Source organism: Cupressus sempervirens, chromosome 4, assembly GCF_028749045.1.
Source record: "Cupressus sempervirens isolate cs-2001-9-10 chromosome 4, ASM2874904v1, whole genome shotgun sequence".
Lineage (NCBI taxonomy): Eukaryota > Viridiplantae > Streptophyta > Pinopsida > Cupressales > Cupressaceae > Cupressus > Cupressus sempervirens.
In genome coordinates, this window is record NC_143121.1 from 62,345,671 (window position 1) to 62,366,787 (window position 21,117).

Consider the following 21,117-nt stretch of genomic DNA (forward strand, 5'->3'; position numbering starts at 1 on the left):
TGAATATTCCTCAATGTGAGGTTTTTGTTCCTTTATTATTTCTCTTGGGTGAAGGCTCATTAGGTCTCTCTTCAAGAACAACATTGGTTGATCCCATTACCTATTTCCCTTTATCTATAATGGTTCTTTTACTTTGGATCACTTTATAGCTAGGTCTCTTCTGGACAACCAATTTACCTATTCCCATTGTAGGAGTGAATGATAATCTTCTCGTGATCTGTCTGGCTTTTTCTAGAAAATAATTGATAAAAAATAGTTTCTTTTCATTCATGGCCTCTATAATTTTAGGAAAAGTGGTCATTAGTTTATTTAATTTGTCTGCCTCTATTTTGCATCATCCAAAGGCTTATAATTTTTGTCAAAACAATGAATGAATTCCAAAACACTAGAGTATGCTCTCTACTTTTCCTTTTTGATCTCCTACTCTTGCAAAGAGAATTCATTCCTTATTATATCCTTAGGGAAGTAAGGTTCATGTTTTTTGGAGCCAAGTTTAGCTCTTAGTCTAAAAATATCAAAAAATCCCTCAAAATCACAGAAATGGGGGTGAGACATAGCCATCTTGTACTGATCTAGGAATTTATATAAATATAACCAACCACCCTTTGTAATTATGAAATGGTGGGCTACAATACAAGTGGGGAAAATTGAACCTCTATTTCTTCTCACCAAAAATGCTTCCTCCAATCCCCCTATTTGTCACAACATTGCAACTATTCTCATATTCAGAGGTACTTGGTAGGGAAATACATGAGGAGTCCCTTGGAAACCATAAACACTAAAAAATGTTGAAACAGGGTATGGTATGATATTAGCCCAATTATGTGACTTTTTCAAATTAGAAGGATTATCCATAGGTCTGATAAAATCCAAAAATTCCTTGGGGATTTTGGGATTGTCACTTAATAAGAGGCTTCTCAATCTAGAGGCAAAATATCAATTAAACCTAATAAAATTGGCCTTTTCTACATCCCCATTCATATCTACACTCCACAACTAGACTAACAAAGCCTCCGCTTCATGTTCTTTGTTTAGAACCATTTATTTTTCAAAATATGTAACTCCCTTAAATAGGAACATGTGCATCAATAATGAATAGTGGCCAAAAGTATTTTCTACCTTGCTCTTGGTAATTCCAACTAACCCTATATGGATTACTTCTGCTATATAGGATGCAAAATCAAAAACAATATCCATACCAAATGAAGAAATCTGAGCCATCATATACATAAATTTTACTAGCATAAAACTTTGTTCATCCTTTCCAAATACCCTATATAGAGTCATATATATTTCTAGGGCCCTAGGGGTGAAAAATTCCTTCTTAAAAGTCACTTTTGTAGATGCTGTAACCAATGGAAATTTTGCAATTAAGGCCAAATGTTCCCTTAGTGCACCTTTCATGACCTTATCCTTCTTAGATAAGTATTCCTTTTCTAGTCCTAGTAGGTCAATGGTTATATGATTATCTAAAAATTGGTTCTAAACCAAAGACTTCTCAAATTTCCTCAACACTTATCCTTATTAGGCACCCCCCATCTAATCTTCTCACTATCTTAGTAGCTAGGTTATAGTTTTGGGAAATAGCCATGAGTCGATCAGCATCCATGAATACATCAGGGACCTCTAGTCTTCCCAAATCAAAATTCCAAATGTTTCCATGTGGGGCAAGTAATTTTCTTTTTGAAAACCACTTCTTAAAAAGAGAGAGCCTTGTTTGGTAGTAGTAGCATCTATGATCCAATTCCCTCTATTATATAGACCATCTGCAATCTTGAGCCTAGGGTTTACAAAAATTAACTTTTCCATCTAGGTAGACTCATTTGTAGACTCAGGCAATAATTCAAGAATATCATCATGTATATTTCTACTTACATAATCTACTTGTCCTAAAAAAATGTTCTTTGGAGGTATGTTTACTACTAAGATAGAATACTAGAATTATTTATTATCTAATGGATTCGAATACTTGGTTAAATGTTTCTCTTTCATTGCAATACTATGACACACTGTGAATACTAGAAATTCTTTTGCACTCTAAGCACACCAAGAACAATTCTTCAATGGCTCTGATCTCTCTGAAAGTTTGAAATTTTTTTGAGTAGAGAAGAAATGGTGAAATCTTTGCAATATACTCTATTTCTAGTTCGCACAGGGAGCTTTCAATCTTCATAAATGAATTGTAAGGAGAAACATGGTGGAATTACCTTCTATTTTTAAAACACACCATTGATTCCAAAAAAATCTAACGATCTAGGAACAAAATCACGAATTACTCACCTTCTACTTGCTAGGTTTGTAGTTAACCCAATCAAGTTTCTCCACGTAAGCCTTTCTCTCTAGTGTTAGCAACTTTTTTTGGACCCACTAGCACTCATGGACATGTGTCACACTCTCACTATGTCGCTATGCATAAACATCGAGAAAATTTTGCATGTGACATAGAAACCATCATTGATGCAATTTTGATTAGATGATGAGAATTTTATGATTACTTTACTTAAACTATGGTGGGTTCTTTTGGTCACCATGTCACATGCATTAAAGATCAAACAACTTCTTATAGCAACTTGGCACCCACTATCGATGCACTTTTGATCTGACGGCTCCAACTAACATGTGTCTCCTCTTAGTAAAAATCCATGTGGCATGTGATGTGACATCATTCTAACATGTTGTCAAGGTCGTTATAACTTTTAACCTTTTGGCACTACTTTTTAAATTCAGGTTCCACCGTGTCTTGTTTTTATGGGAAGGCGCTATGACATTACCAACAAAAAATAATGAATTTTTTGGTCACAACATAATGACCACCATATTCTTTAAAGGAATTTGGAAACATGAAATTCATACATTTTCATTGATGTTATTATATTTATTGCTCTTCACATTCCATAATGATCACACACGGCTTTCTGATGATGAAAACTTTATGGTGCCCATCTTATGTGTTAATCCCACTATTTTTAACTTTTACTAGAAGGCACTATGTCATTGCTAGAAATAATCATGAATTTTTTGGTCGCAACATAGTAACCTTCGTGATTCTGTAGAAAATTGGCATCATGAAAAGAAAATAGCACATTATTTACTTCATACATATTTTATTATACTTGACATATCTAATAATCCATACTATTGGTAAAGCTCATTTATGACAAATAGAAATCCAGCATTGTATCCACCTTTGGGCTAGTTGTGTGTCAGTTTTGTAGGAGATTGCCATGTTTCTACTAATGAAAACCATGAGTTTTTCAGTCATGACATAACGACCACCATTAATCTTGGAAGATCCAATGGTACAGACGATTTATCTTTTAAGCCATGTTTAAGAACTAACTGGTCCCACTTGGTTGCCATGTCGTATATATTAAAAACTATAAAAATTCTTATAATGACTTGGCACCTACCATATATTTTGAAAAGATCTAATGGTGTGGAATTTTTAGGGAACTATGTAGCCAAAGAAATTTCTTAAAAAGGTTCCCGAAAATATATATTATTTCACAATAATTTTCTCGCTTGATTTTCAAAGTAAAGGCATATGACCTAAAGGGTTTACTTAGGGCACAAATTTGGTTTTTGATAGGGTTTTTGCTTAGCATTAACTAATTTGAAAAGACCAAACCCTAATTTGTAAAATATATAGATCTATCTAATTTTTATGCATAATTTTGGAAAAAAAATTGCACTATGGAAAATCAGATGATCAAACCTTTTTGAAACTTACGAAGTTGTCTACTCTAATAGGGTGTTGACTCAGTCTGGCCCTTCCCTAAGGACTAAGAATACTATGCATCCTATCTAGAATTCTATGCACTCTAGTTCTAAGAACCAAATTTACTATTGAAGCCCCTAGCCACATTGCTCTCTATGATCCTTTCCTTCTCAATGACAAGAGCAAGTATCCTTGGCTAATGAGCATGTACATCTCTAATGATGGAGTCTCTGAGGCCCTTGAAAAAATGTTGAGTGGTAAGTGCCTCATCATGCATGTAGCTTGAGTATTGCTTCAATGAAAGGAGCTTCTTCTCATACTAATCAAGCATCATAAAGCCTTGTCTAAGCTCATGGAATTCATCAATGCGAGCCTCACGGTACTGTGGTGATACAAATTTCTGTTTGAATCGTTCCTTAAAGATCTCTTAGGTGAGATTTGCGACACTTAATGAGAGCCTATCACTCTTTGAATAACACCAAATGGAACCATGTTCCCTCAACTGTGTGATCACATAATGGGCCTTCATATTGCTCCCATAAGGTAGTAGGGAGAAACAATGCCCCATATCGAGTAACCAAGTCTCCGCCTTGAGTCTTGTTCCTTGGCCATCAAACTTTTGTGTTTTGGACCTTTGAAGGTCCTGCATCATCCCAACCATGACCTCTCCATCAGTGCCTTCTTCCACTAGGAAGTGTATGAGAATGTTCCAATTCATGCTCCTCCTCTATATGCTCTAAATGAATGAAATCTCTAGGATGAGATTCCTCTTCCTGATTATGGTCTTGTTGATGCTCCTCCACATGAGGGCCCAACTAAGAAAGAAGCTCTTGCAACACTGACATCACTGCCCCCATGAAATTTTGATTAGAATTACCTTATTCTCCTCCACTATCTTGATGTTCCTCTTCGTGATGTTCTCCTTGCATAACTCATTGGCTACCACCCTGACTAACAAGTCTTTGTGCATAAGGCATCACTAATAGAAATGAGATAAAGTAAGATATAAGGACCATAAGCATAAGAGTTGAGAGCATGAACCAATGAGATATCATTAATAAAAAATAATATAGCAATACACAATGGAAAACAAAACCATAGTGGAAGCATAACATAGAGGTCCCAATGTTTCAACATGGGCTGTAATAGTAGATGTAATACCCCGCCCGGAGATCCTTGGAACAAGGATAAATATGAGGCAAGATAAATTTTTTTTGAACAAGTATTCATGCACAAGGCAAAAACATATTAGGATCACAAAGATAAAAATGGAAGACTAATTAAACATCCTGATGCCAATGAATCTCTAAATGCCACTATTGACCAAAATTACTGACAACAAAAGACACATAACTAAACTTAAATCAAAACATTTTGAATTCAAAATGTTACACCAATGGATTGAACAACAACTAAGAGGGTACCTTGAAAACTTCCCAAAAATTTTAGGTCTTACTGAAAAGTGCCTATTGTTTGCTCGAATAGGTTTTCACAATTACCAAGCAATACTTTAAATTAGCACTATGTGATACTTTCTAGTATCATGTGACATTTCTAAAGAACTATGGTGACACTTTCAGGAACTAGGTGATACTTCTCTTAAGGGCATGTGATACTTTACAAGTATCATATGACACTTCTTCAAAGGGTGTGTGAAACTTGAAAGCATCACATGGCATTCCTGTAAGAGGCATGTGACACAATCAGGAAATGCATGACAAAAGTCAAATTGGTGTGCGAAACTTTATTGTATCACACCATGACAACACATGGTCACCCAGGAAAGCAAGAAAACTTCTAAGGAAAAATTAAAAGGTTTGAATTGAGTTTAGAACCTTTACACCAAGGAGTACCAAATCCATAATTCAAGGCATAAATACTCAAACACACTACTAAAAGATGTAAATTATGACTAACAATCTAAGAAAGTAGTGAAATGAAAGTACACAAGGAAACATCATAGTGCACTTAAACAACATCACAATGTGCAGAACAACTAAACTAAGTATGGGGTTCCTCCCAACCATCATAGCATCATAAGACCATCATAGGCCCTAGCCATCCCCTACGTGTAACATCCCAAGCTACCAATCAAATTGTTAGTACTATTATATAGGGATGTCACTACTAAAACATTCCACAACATTAACATAAGGAAATCTAACATGCTAAACACAAGCATAAGATGATCCTACAAAATACATAACATCATCTATCATATGCTAATCATCATAATAAGGAAATGTGACAATAACTAACATCATCTAAACATGATATACAAGCATCCCAATGAAAGCATAAATCACAAGAAAGTATACTTTGAAACCCAAAGTACCAAGTGAAAACATCCAACAATGGTTGCACTAGAATAGTAGATTGTCTCTCTACACCTGTCCCTAGTAGTGGTGTAGGTAGCTATGCCTCCTAACCATGTGGCACCTATAGGTCCACACTTGTCATGCTGATGGAGATAATGACCCAACCACAAACACATAAAACAAAAATCCATGGCTAACACACATGCAAGACAATATGATGACTGAAACCAAGAGAAAGACAATGCATAAGTACAAGTCCTAGTCAAACACTTAATGGGCTACTAAGTAGGGGCTGACATCATGGAGAGTCACTTGGAATTGATAAGCCCAAGTTGGTACTGGAAACTCTCCACTTCCCAATGGAAGGAGCACATCCCAAATTATTTTATTACCTTTAAGTTTTATTATCATCCAATGTTTATGTTTAGTTATCACTTGTTTACAAAGGTTTTTCTCACCAACTCTTAGGAAATAGGCACTAGACTACAGAGATAGAAGCCCCCTCCATATGCTACCCTACCCTACCCATGCTCATCCAATGATGAGTGCCCATAGGCATGAAAATTCCCAACATAACCCCAATGATCATAACTTTTGGAAGTACCATGGAAGATTGGGCCTCATAGGTCACCTAAAAAATGTACGTACATGTACTTGTGTGTGGTGCACCACCATCGTGAAGATTATAACACAAGAACTAGATGAGAACATAATGCAAAAAATCATTCAACCAATAAATAGAATCAGGAGGATGGATGTCGTATGCATCCCCATGCACATAAAAGTGTAATAGTGGTTAGATTGACTTCCAAACAGATTACCTAGGTCCATGACCCACATTGTGCCAAGAAAACCCAAGAAAATAGTGTAACACACAAAATGAGGTAAAACCCCAAAAATTAGAAAATTGTAAAGTTAAAACCCATTTGACCTTTGGGTACAAAACCCAAAAAAAATCCAATAATATTTGGGTTCGAACACTGTATACAAAAATGACTAGTATAATGGTGCAAAACCCCATACCCTCATCCCAAAAACTAGGAAAATGTTCATACCTTACTAATAAGGTATAACCAACAAATAGAAATGGAGGAGAACACTAGTTCTCATCCTCCAACCAAATGGCTACCAAAAATAGAACATGAAACAAAGTAGAAAAAATAAAATAGGAAATCCCTACCTAATAGCAAAAGAGGCCAAAACTAAAACCTGCACAATAAAATAATATGCCCATCGAAGCTACCAAAAATCACAAAAAAGAAAGGTCTACCTAAGCCAAATCCAATGGGACTGACCTCCTGAAGATCCCATGCTCACAACTCATAGAAAAAATAGAAATCCAATCCTTTAGGAAGTGGATTTTAGAAAAGCTCACAAATTTCTATTTTCAAAAAATGAGAAGTGACTAATAAAAATCTCTTTTTCAATACTTATTCACTTTTTGAGTGAATAATTGATTAGGGAAAATAGCTAATTAGAGTAGCTAGAATCTAAATCAACCCAAACAAAAATAGGTGATGCAAGAGCATCCAGAGGTATAAGGGAAATCTCGTGTTATCCAAAAAAAAAAATACCTAGATATAGCTTCTGTTTCATGTGTTTTGATTTTTGGATACCCATTTGGGTCAAATAAAGGTTCCAACTCTCATAGTTCCACTATAAGTGTTCTGGGTTAGAGTTTTTAATCACCTTGGGATATGTGTAAATGCCAAAAAAATAGGAGTATGTAATTGAGCCATAATTTTGGTGAGTTTGAAGATGTAAATTAGTTGAATGATTGTAATTTTAATTTAGAACATTCTAGAAAAATAATTAGGTCAAAAGGCCCCACGGTTTGGAAGATATTGCAATTTTTTAGCTTCTGGGCGACCTCCTAAGAATGCTTCAAAGTCAGGTCTAGGGTATTAAATGACCTCGTACAGGGCTGAAAAATGGGGAATGAGAAAAGCTGGTCCATAGGGCTATAGAGAACTTTGAGAGCTTTTCAAAAATGTAAACAGTTTGTCAATCGAAGCTACAGTTCAAAAGTTATACCTTTCGAAAGTTCGGTTACCATTTTTGGATTCTTCTAATTTTGCACCGACTTCTAATGTGACTTCTGGAGCCTTCTATTTGGGCAGTGGATGCCAACTAGAACTTTCTAGAATGTATTCCTAATCCTTAACCCTTTGGGGCCTATTTAAGAACATTTCTGGCATTGTAAAAAGCAGTTCTGAGTGGAGTTTGAGAGGAGGTACTGAAAGGAGAAATTATCTCTAGATTTATACTATTGTAAGCCCATAGGGCATATTTTAAAGTCTGTTTTCTTTGTACTAGGTGTATTAGCATATTTTCATAATTAATAAAGTTTTCCCTTTCTTTTTGTGTCCATTCTATTATTTGGCTTGACCCCATCAATAGGTTATTCCTTGTAATAGGAATTGACTTAAGGCAAAGCTGCTAGAAATTAAATTTGAGAAGATTTAAAGCCCAAAAACCAAAAATCATAGAAATCAATAAACAACCTTTGTGACAATGTAAACCTCTAAATGTATAGACATGCTCACTAGTCAAATCACAGAATAAAGATGAGTTCAAATTTACTAATCATCGAAAGGTTTTAATTTAAAACAATTAAATAAGGATATGCCAACCATATAGGGATGACATTGGTAAAATATGAATGACTGAATCACTAACTCCATGTGCCATTGCTAGGGATATAATTCTTGTACACTAAAACACATGATCAAGTAAAATTGCATATTATATCATAGATAAAGAAATAATGCATCAAATACCTAATTAATCCATTTACATCACTCACATTCACATAAAGCATAAAGAGACAATAATTACATAAATCACCATAGCATAAAATCCATCACATAACATAATTAGAAAATATGTCCAACTACTAGATAATTGGATATCCTCATAGATCTACTGTCATCTCAAAATGGCATCAACATGAAAATATGATAAACTGAATAGCATAACAACAAAACATCTATGGTACTGAATCGAAGTATAACATTTGATCCTTAAGTCATCACCAAGTACATATAATAGGGTATCAAGTATCTCTTGAATCAAAATAGACAAGGTATAGATTGCAGACACCAGAGGCACTACATCAACTATATATTTAGCTTCTTCCAAAGTGTTTTCCAAAAGTAAACAGTAAACTTGGTATCTCTATTTGAAACAATAGACTTAGGAAAACCATGCAATCTTACCACTTCCCTAAAGAATAACTCCACTACATGGAATGCATCGGATGTTTTCTTACAAGGTATGAAATGAGCCATCTTTTAAAATATGTCAATCACAAAAAATATAGAACCATTACCCCTCTGAGTTCTAGGTAAACCAAGAACAAAGTCCATGTTGATATCTTCCTAAGGCTTATTAGGTATAGTCAAAGGTGAATACAATCTTGAATTCTGGCTAGTTTCTTCTATTGTTTGAAAAATTCTACAACTTCTTACCATTCTTTGCACATCCTTATAAATTTGTGGCCAAAAGTATATCTTTGAAATCAGTCTTACTATCTTATCAATCTAAAAATGTCCAACAAGTCCACCACTATGTTTCTCCTTCATTATGTTTTCTCTCATAGATCCTCTAGGTATGCATAACTAAATTCCTTTAAACAACATGTCTTCTTGAATGAAATAATCAACGCACTTATCACTTATTGTTTGTTCTTTACAAGATTTCCAAGGTTCTACAAAATCAAGATCAATCTCATATAACTGCTTCAAATCATCAAAACCAAATACCTCAACTCTTATCTCTATCAACAAATTTCTTCTTCGGCTCAAGGCATTAGCAACTTTATTCAACTATCCACTTTTATGCTTCAATGAAAAGAGAAAACTCTACAAAAACTCAACCAACTTCATATTTCTCTAATTCAATTTATGATGGCTTCCCAAATACTACAAAGTTGTATGGTTAGTATACAACACAAAATTCTTAGGCATCAAATAATGTCTCCATTTCTTCAAAAATTGAACAATAGCATCGAATTCCTAATCATAAACTAAATATTTTATCTTAGCATCATTCAAATTCTCACTAAAGAAAGCTATAGGTCTTCCTTCTTGACTCAAAATAACTCTAATTACACTTCTAGTAGCATCACATTCAACCTGAAAATCTTTACTAAAATTAGGCAAAGTAAGTGCAGGAAATTTTGCAATATTTTGTTTCAATGTTTCAAAGCTTCTTTGTGCTCCATGTGTCCATTTGAAATCCTTTTTATCTCCTCTCATAGTTCCAATCATAGCATTACAAATACAACTAATTTTTTTGATAAATGTTCTATAAAAACTTGTGAATCCATGAAATGATCTTACCTATCCAACATTCTCTGGTGTAGGCCAATTAAGAATAACTCTCACCTTTTTAGGGTTAATCTTCAATCCATCAGCTGAAATTACAAAACCAAGGTATACAATTTCTTCCTTCATGAATGAATATTTCTTCAAATTAATCTACAACTTTTATTCCTTCAATTTTTGCAATACTTGTTTGATATGCTCAAGATTTTCTTCCTTACTCTTACTAAATATCAAAATGTCATTAAGATATACAAATTTAACCAAAAATTTCTTCAAAACCTCATTCTTCAATCTCATGAAAGTATTACTCAAATCAAAGGGCATAACCAACCACTCACACAATCCTTCATTAGTCTTAAAAGTAGTTTTCCAATCATCTCCTTCTCTAATTCGAATATAATGATAACCATTTTTCAAGTTAATCTTTGTAAAATACTTTTCTCCACTCAAACTATCCATTATGTCATCCATCCTAGGCAATGAGAATTTGTACTTTATTGTTATCCTTTTTATAGCTCTAGAATTAGTGCACATTCTCCATTTCCCATTCTTTTTAGGTGCTAATAGAATAGGTATTGCACAAGGACTTAAAATTTCTCTCATTAGACCTTTCTCCAAAAAATCTTACGCTTGTCTATTTAGCTCAATCTTTTCATCAGGTATCAACCTATGTGGTGCTTTATTAGGAAAACTAGCCCTAGGTATCAAATCCATACAATGACTTATACTTCTCATAGGAGGCAAACTATTAGGTACATTATCATAAATGATGTCATGAAATCTAGTCAACAAAGGTTTAATCTTAGGTGCATGCTCCATTTCATCTTTTTTCTCAGTGTTTCTAGGAATCAAAGCATAACAAACATTATGTTCTTTCATTATGTCTGGACTCATCCCAAGAAAAGATCTTAACATAAATGCCATGAATGAAATAAATCCCACAATTTGGCTTGCAAAATCATGTCCACATACTGACACTCATCATACACTGGGTAACTCAGCACATGAAGAAACACTTGGCATGCACTAAGTAACTTGGCACATGAAGAAACACTTGGCATACATTAGGTAACTCAGCACATGAAGAAACACTTGACATACGCTGAGTAACTCAGCACATGAAGGAACACTCAGCATACATTGAGTAACTCAGCACATGAAGAATCACTTGGTATAAAATGGGTAACTAGACACATGAAGGAATGCTACAGTAACTCAGCATATGAAGGAAAATAGGGTTACTAGGTAAATGAAGAAAATAGGGTTACTAGGCACATGAAGAAAATAGGATTGCTAGGCACATGAAGAAAATAGGATTGCTAGGCACATGAAGGAATTGCTAGGCACATGAAGAACTACTAGGCACATGAAGGAACTACTAGGCACATGAAGGACTGCTAAGCACATGAAAGAACTGCTAGGCACATGAAGGAATTGCTAGGCACATGAAGGACTGCTAGGTGAACAAAATGAGCAAGATAACAAGGCAACCCAAGATGCTTCTGCATCAAACAACTAGGGTTGAAAGAAATGATTCTCCTAAATCATTGAGATATTCCAACATGAGTTGAATCCAACTCAAATTAAAAAATTCATGAAGCATCTTCAATAGGTCTGTTCTTCCACTTCACCAAATATTCATAGTAATCTTTTCCTCCTGTACTCTTGCCAAGTCTCTAATCCAATATCTGTTCAACTTCCTCAATATGTTTCTTATGATAATCATCTGGTATAACAAATTCATTCTCTAACTCATGATACTTATACAAATCAACAATATTAAATATAGGAGATATATCCATGTCATCAGGTAACTCAACTTCATAAGCATTACCACTATCAAACTTTTTCAGGATCTTACAAGGTCCAAATTTCTTCATCTTGAGCTTGCTATATGTTCCAACTAGGAATCTTCCTTTCTTTAGATGAACCATCACCTCATCACCAACTTGAAAATTATGGTGTCTTCTAGACTTATCAACATTCTCTTTATACTTCTAATTGCTTTGTTCCAACCTCAACTTTAGTTCCTTATGCAAAGACTCCATAAAATCAGCAAATTCTTCTCCTGCAGTGCTTTTCTTTTCTTCACCAGCAACATCTCTCAAATTTGATATACCTCTAGGATGCATTTCGATAACAATCTCAAAAGGTTAATTCCCTATACTCCTATTCACAAAATTATTATATGAAAATTCAGCTTGTGCCAATACCATCTCCCAATTACTTGGCTTTTCCCCAACTAAACATCTCAAAAAAATTTCCAAGCTTCTATTCACGACCTCTATCTATCCATCTATTTGTGGATGGAATGTAGAACTAAACTTCAATTTAGTAACCATTTTCTTCTACAAAGTCTTCCAAAAATAACCAACAAACTTATTGTCTCTATCTAAAATAATGCTTCTTGGTAATCCATGCAATCTCACAATCTATTTAAAGAAAAGTTTAGCAACATGCTTAGCATCTAATTTCTTCTTACATGGTATAAAATGAGCCATCTTAGAAAATCTATCGACTACAACAAATATAAAATCATACCCTTTCACTGTTTTAGGCAATCAAAGAACAAAATCCATACTGATACTAGTCCAAGGTTTCTTAGGAATAGTAATAGGTGTATACAAACTAGTATTTTGACTCACTCCCTTTGCAACTTGAAAAACCCCACAACTCTTTACAAATTTCTAAACATCCTTATACATTTGTGGCCAATAATACTTCTCTTTCAGTAAACTCAATGTCTTATCAATTCCAAAATGTCTAGCTAATCCACCACTACGCTTTTCCTTAATCAAATTCAACCTCATAGGACTTCTAGGAATACACAATTGAATACCTTTAAACAACATACTTTCTTGAATCAAATACTCATCATACTTATATATGCGATCTATTAGATTTGGTGCTCTTCACTCTCTCCATGCCTCAAAAAAATCAGGATCAACATAATATAACTCTTTCATCTCATCAAAACCAAGAACTTCAACCTTCATTTCAGTCAACAAAGAATGTCTTCTACTCAATGCATCAACAACTTTGTTAGTAACTCCACTCTTATGCTTGATCACAAATGTAAAACTCTGCAAATACTCAACCCACTTCATATGTCTTTGATTCTATTTATGTTGACTTCCCAAGTATTGTAAAGCTTTATGACTAGTATACAACACAAACTCCTTAGGCATCAAATAATGTCTCCACTACTTCAATGCTTGAACAATAGCATAAAACTCTTGATCATACAAAGAATATTTCTTTTTAGCATCATTCAACTTTTCACTAAAGAAAGAAATAGGCTTACCTTCTTGACTTAATACAGATCCTATTGCATTACCACTTGCATTGCATTCAACTTGAAATACTTTTTTCAAATTAGGTAAAGCCAATACAGGTAATTCAGCAACCTTTTGTTTCAAAGTCTCAAAACTCTTATCAGCTCCATGTGTCCACTTGAATTCCTTTTTATCTCCCCTCATTGTTTTAGTCATAGCATTACAAATAGAACTGAAATTCATAAAAACTAGCCAAACTATGAAATGATCTTACCTCACTCACATTCTTCAGTGTAGGCCATTCCAAAATTGCTTTAATCTTCATAGGATCCATCTTCAAACCATTAGCTGAGATCACAAATCCTAGATACACAATCTCCTCTTGCATAAAAGAACACTTTTTCATATTAATCAACAACTTTTCCTCTTTCAACCTCTGTAATACTTGTCTAATATGTTCAAGATGTTCTTCCTTAGTCTTACTGAATATCAGAATATCATCCAAATAAAAAATCACAAACTTACCCAAAAATCTTTCAAAACTTCATTCATCAACCTCATGAAAGTACTAGGTGCATTAGTCAAACCAAAAGGCATAACCAACCATTCATACAAACCATCTTTTGTCTTGAAAGTAGTCTTCCATTCATCACCTTCTCTATTTCTAATTTGATGATAGTCACTCTTCAAATCAATCTTGGTAAAATACTTTTCTCCACTCAAACAATCCAAATGTCATCCATCCTTGGCATAGGAAACCTATATTTCACTATTATCTTGTTAATGGCTCTAGAATTAGTACACATTCTCAATTATCCATTCTTTTTAGGTGCTAATGTAGTAGGTACAACACATGGACTCAAGCTTTCTCTGATCAAACCTTTTTGCAACAACTCATGCACATGTCTGTTAAGTTCTTCATTCTCTATAGGTGTCAATCTATATGGTGCTTTGTTTGGAAAACTAGCTTTAGGGATTAGATCCATACAATGACTTATACTTCATACTGGAGGTAAACCATCAGGAATATCATCAACAATAATTTCTTTATACTCATTCAACAACTCTACAATTTCTTCTAGCATTCAGTCAATACTACCATCTATCATTCGGTCACCACTAACTAGCACTAAGTTAACAGTATTTTCTTGCACTCGATCTCCATTGACAAAACTTGGTTTTCTTGGAATTATAGTAAAAAATACTTGATTCTTTTTCATTTCCTTTTTAAATTGTTTTCCATTAACCATGCAAATTTTTATAGCAATACAATTAACCTCATCTGGACTTTCGATCAAAGGTAACAATTTTTGTTTCTTCCCATTTACCCAAAGAGTATATTGATTCAATCCTCCATCATGTACAACATATCTATCATATTGCAACAAGTTCCTCATCACTTCCCTTATTTCATAAGGTTCTTCTCACCATCAAATTTTCTCCAACCTCAGGTCCACTTGGTGAACTCTCAATGTCTTCTTGAATCATAGCATTTCTAATATTCTGCCCACCTTTAGAAGAACTACATTCAAAGGATCTATGCCCTTCTTTGCCACATCTAAAACAATTACCATGAAATCCACCTCTAGAATAAGAATTACCTCTTCCTTGGAAAGAATTAGTGCCTCCTTGGTAAGAATTACCACTTTTCCATTTACTCTTGCCTTTGTCATCATTCTTCCATTTAGATTTGCCTTTATCGTGCATAGAACTATCAGATTTTCCACTTTCTCCATAAGATCTACCTCTGCCTCTCTAGAATCTACCACCTCTACCTCTCTATCTTTGTTCATGCTTCTTTTTCAAGATCTCCTTAGCTTTCAAGACATATTGATATGCTTCTTCTACACTTTCCAGCTTCACAAAACTTATTTCATCTTGTATTCTAGATCACAATCCATTAATGTACCTTGTAATTTTCTCAACATCATCATCCACATGTCCATATCTGATGTCTAATCTATAGAATTTCTCAGTATACTCTTTCATAGTCATGTCTTTTTGCTTCAAATTTTGCATCTTTCTCAACAAGCTAACTTGATAATCAGTAGGAAGGATTTTGTTCTTTACCTTGTTCACCATCTTTGGCCAGGTTCTAACCTTCTCGTTTCCTCTCCTTTGTCTATTAGTTTGCAAGTGCTCCCACCATAGTGATGCATGACCTTTCAACCTAGTGACTACAATCTTCACCTTTCTATTATCAGGAGTGTTTTCATACTCAAAGAACTTCTCCATATTAGAGATCCAATCTAGCACAACATTGGTATCCAATTTTCCATTGTAAGGAACAACTTCTATAGAAAGTTTTGAATTTTCCCTAGACAATACTCACAATAATCTTTCCTCATCTTAATCTTCTTTAGATTCTAGATTATGGTTTGGTGTTGCTACTTCATCATCACTCACATCTTCAAGATGCACTCCTCTCCTCTGGGCTATCTCCACAACATCTAATCTAGCTGAAAATTTTCTCAACTGATCCAATATAGCATTATCAATATTATTTCCTCTACCATGAACCATCTTCACAAATTAGGTTCCTACAAGATCATAACCCTCTACAAGTTATAGGTCAAATCTGTAGATCGACCACCCTACAACCAAATCCAAATCAGCATTCTACACAATCCAATCTCCACAAGGATGAACCTCAAGCTCTAATACCAACTAACGCAAGAAATTTAAGAATTACTAGGGCCCGAAGGCTCACCTAGCTATCCAAACCACCCTACAAGAGTTAACACAATGAAAATAGACACAAAGAACAACAACCAAAGGAGGAAGAAGGGTGAATTACTTTTATTTATTCATCAAGACATCTTATTACATGCCCAACTGTAAGGCCTTCTAGGTTATGACTAATTACAAATATATTCACATTCAAAGATCCAACTGCAAATTTGCACTTTCAGTTCTGCCCTCTAATCTTCTTCCCAAAAGCTTCTCCAAAACTTCTTCTCTTCAAAACTTACTTCAAAACTTACTTAACTCTAAGCCTAAATGCTCTATTTATACTTGCAAACATAGTTTATAGAACATTCTAGAACATTACATAAGAGGAAGGCCGACCCAACAATGGTCTGGACTCATCCCAAGAAAAGATCCTAACATAAATGTCACGAATGAAATAAATCCCACAAGTTAGCTCACAAAATCATGTCCAAATACTAACACTTAGGATACACTAGGTAACTCAACACATGAAGAAACACTCGGCATGGACTGAGTAACTTGGCACATGAAGAAACACTCAACACACACTAGGTAACTCAGCACATCAAGAAACACTCAGCATACACTGAGTAACTCAGCACATCAAGAAACACTCGGCATACACTAAGTAACTCAGCACATGAAGAATCACTTGGCATACATTGGGTAACTTGGGACATGAAGGAATGCTACAGTAACTTGGCACATGAAGGAAAATAGGGTTACTAGGCACATGAAGAAAATAGGATTACTAAGCACATGAAGAAAACAAGATTGCTAGGCACATGAAGAAAACATGATTGCTAGGCACATAAAGGAATTGCTAAGCACATGAAGAACTACAAGGCACATGAAGGAACTGCTAGGCACATGAAGGACTACTAGGCACATGAAGGAATTGGTAGGCACATGAAAGACTGCTAGGTGAACAAAATGAGTAGGATAACAAGGCAACCCAAGATGCTCCTACATCACTTCTAAAACTTATAGGTCAGATTTCAGATCTCCCATCCTACAACCAATTCAATAAGGTTCTCCATGATCCAATCCATAAGAAAGAACTCTTCTTTGATACCACTTGATGCAGGGAGGGGGTGATTCAAGAGGAATAAGTCCAATTAAAACCTACAAACATCCCCTTCTTAGATTTATGCATGGAAGCAACATAAAACTAGAGACCAAATTCCACACAATCATACAGATGTAATCAATTAACTTTCGTAAAAGAAATTCAAACATGCCTAGTTGTGAGGCATTTCGGGTTACAACCATATACAAATAATTATGAAATCAAGTCCAAGCTTGCATCTTGCCTTCTTCTCTAGTAACTTCTCATGATATATCTTCTACATAATGTTCCATCATCATTTTCTACATTAATCCAATCTCTATAGCCAGGTAAGCCAGAAGTTGGCTAGTCAAGCATTTAATTGCATTATAGGTCAACCTTGGAAGAGTAAACCAAAACTAATGAAAATAGGAACAAAACTTAATAAAAAGTTACATTTATCTCCACACATGACCCAAGAACATGTTGCTAGCTTAACAAGATCCCATTTTAAAATTGGAAATTGTGCAAGATAAAAAAAATCCACATATTTCACAAAAACTGGCTGAAAATTGATACCAAAGAAAAATGATGATATCTCCTAACTCTGATTGAATTATAAATTTCACTCTTAACTAAAGGTAGTAATTTAGGTCATAAGTGTGGAAACACTGATTCATTAAGGATAATTCTCTATGCATCATAAAATTTAGGCATAAAAATTAGATGCAAAAACTGGTAGAAAATTTATGTGTGAGGAAAATGGTGATATCTCATAACTCATGATGAACTAGAATTTTCCCTTTAATTGAAGAAATTATTGTAGGCCCTCAATCCTTGAAAGTAAAAAATTTTTAATCATTAAAAATAAATAGTTACATGACTCACAATAGGCACACAAAAATAGAAATTTAGTTCCAGTACTAATGCTACTTCACAAACAACAAACTAGTAAAGAAAATATTTTTGGTTGATTTGAGATTGCTCCAAGACTGAAGATGCTCTTGCATCTAGGATAGAGGGGTCTTAATTTGGGGATGATAGGGGGGATGAAATTTGTGGGAGACATGGGGGGTTATATATACGATACATATGGTACTAAGAAATACAAGATATAGAATGTAAAAGAATAAAATAATGAACATTACATTGAATTGGAACATCAAACATTGAAGATAAATAGTTGAATAGGAAAATATTTAACACTAAGATGTCCCACCATGATTGGATAAGGTGGAAAAATCTAGTGGCACTACAAGGGATGGGGGGACGGATTCTCCAAGTCCCTAATGCATCCCTGTCTCAGGAAACGTGGGCCAAAAATGGGAGGAACACATCTCTGTGTTATTGTGAAATATATATACCAACTACTTAAAGTATTTAAGGGAATTCAATAGGTACACTCAAATAAACACTTCAAAAAAATGTTTAATGCATTAGTCCAGAAGAAGAGGTCTATCTTTGTAGAATGTTAATTGAGGAAATGAGCAATGTTAGTAGGATAGTCTAGTCCTATAATGATGAATCAGAGCTATAGAGTATCGAATATTAAAAATATTGAAGTTTTAATGCATTAGAATTGATATGATAGACAAGTGAATTGACAAGAATAAAGGGATATAAAGAATAATTTTTGGTATGCAAGAAAGCCAGTGGGGTGTTGTGAGGTTTTCACATGATTGCCCCATTGCAAATGGGGAACCCCTTTTTTTCTTTGGTAATACTAGTGGTTTTAGCTAGTAAAATTTTCAATTCTCCTAGTCTAAGAGGTTAGTTTGAGCAAATTCTCCCACTTAGGAGAGTGAGATCTAATTTTGATTTAGTCAAGTCTCTAAGTTGAAAATTAAAATCAATATCAAAAGGGAACTGAATGTGAATAATTAATTAGATAAACCGAAATAGAATTGATGTGAATATGATATTCAAGTTGGATTTGGAGTCAAAGGATAAGTGAGCAAGAGTTTGGAAGATTCAAAATTTGGACAAGGTTTGAAATTAGTGGGAAAAGTCAATATAGAGTTTCAACATGCAAATCAATGGGGAACTCTTCAGATCTTAGTATTTCCACCATAATCTCAATAATTTTAAATCTCCACCCAAGATTAAAGGTAGCCTTAGGTGAGTTTGAAATGTCAAATTGATGAAGAAGGATGGAGTTGATGATGAAAGGATGAAATTGATTGAAATCTTGAAGAAAAATGATGAAGAATGAAAGTGAGAATGGATTGAACTCTTTTATGGAAATGAACTTTCAACCAGTTAAAATGGAAAATTAGATTGGGATTCATGATAAGTAGCCTTGTTGTTGGGATTTTAAAATATCACCCCATTGAAAATGAGAACCCCCTCTTTTTTTCTTTATTAGTAGTTTTTGTTGTTGTCTCAGTTAGTCTTGGTTGGTCTTCGAGCCCTAGAACCTGTTATGAATATTTTAGTTATTTCTTGTCCTAAACTCTTCTCAAGAGAACACTTGAAATTTTGAAAAAAAATTCCACTTCCAAAGGGCTAAGAAGCATTTTTGAATAATTTGGATTGTTGAAAATTTTAAAATCCTATGCTTCCATTTGTTTGTAATTTTTTTCTACCTAAAATAACTTTTTTTACCAATTCCCTATTTTATTGAGAAATCTTCTACGTAGTTTCATATTATTACCAAGCTAGTCATCATCAAATTTATTAAAATATATCAACTCCATAACTCCAAGAATGTAAGTAGCTTCTACTATGGTTTTTCAAAACTTGAAACCTTTGGTTTCCTAGAAGACATGCATTATTTTAGAATGATGTTCTTTTCTTTCTTTAAGAAAACTATCAAAAGCATTCTAGTTCTTCCCATATTTTTTATAGTGTTCTATCACATGTCATGGTTTGAATGGAAACAATTAAAACATGTTTTATATCATCTTGCAAGAAGTTATTTATTTGAGGGTTCTAGTTGGGAGGATAGTTGACTTCACAAGGCTTTTATATTTATTAATATATTAAACATAATATAAATGTATGCATTCATTTGCTTCTAAATTTTCATCGAATATAAATGGAAAATAATTATAATGAATTTCAAGTATTCTACAGTTGATAAGTTTGGAAATCTAAACTAGATTGGATGTCTTCTATTCTACATGGATCCTAAGGCACCAACAAAGAAGAAAAAATATAATTTAATTGAAATTTTATCTTGAAGCTTGCTATATAATCCTTTATTGGTATGAAATGAATAGAAAAAAATTAGAAAGTATAAAAAAACTCACACATATTATATATATGTAAATTTTATATCATCTTTAAAATCAATTGAAGTAATCTTTATATTTTGCCTACTAAGACAATCCAAAGAAAGAACTTTGTTGTCCTACCTAGATCTTGGCTTCTATAATGATCAAATGTAGAACCTGACTTGAGATGAGCAATATTCGTACAAGGAATTTTTGGGTATGAGTGTGGGCTTCCTTAAGATGGGACGAATTTTTTGTGAAAGAGTTTCTTGGATATTTGTCTACCCTTTAATTTTCATAAATCATGCCCTATAGGTTTCTTAAAGGTATTCAAAGCCATAGTTGGTGTGCCTATTTTCTCCATGTTTACATACTTTTTGATTCCTAGTTGAATCCATATTAAGAGCTATTCTAGAATATCCAGCCAAATTCTAAGGTGATCTATTTTCATAGTCATCTTATCTTCCTAGTTGTTAGGCATACCTTATTAACATAATGCTCAA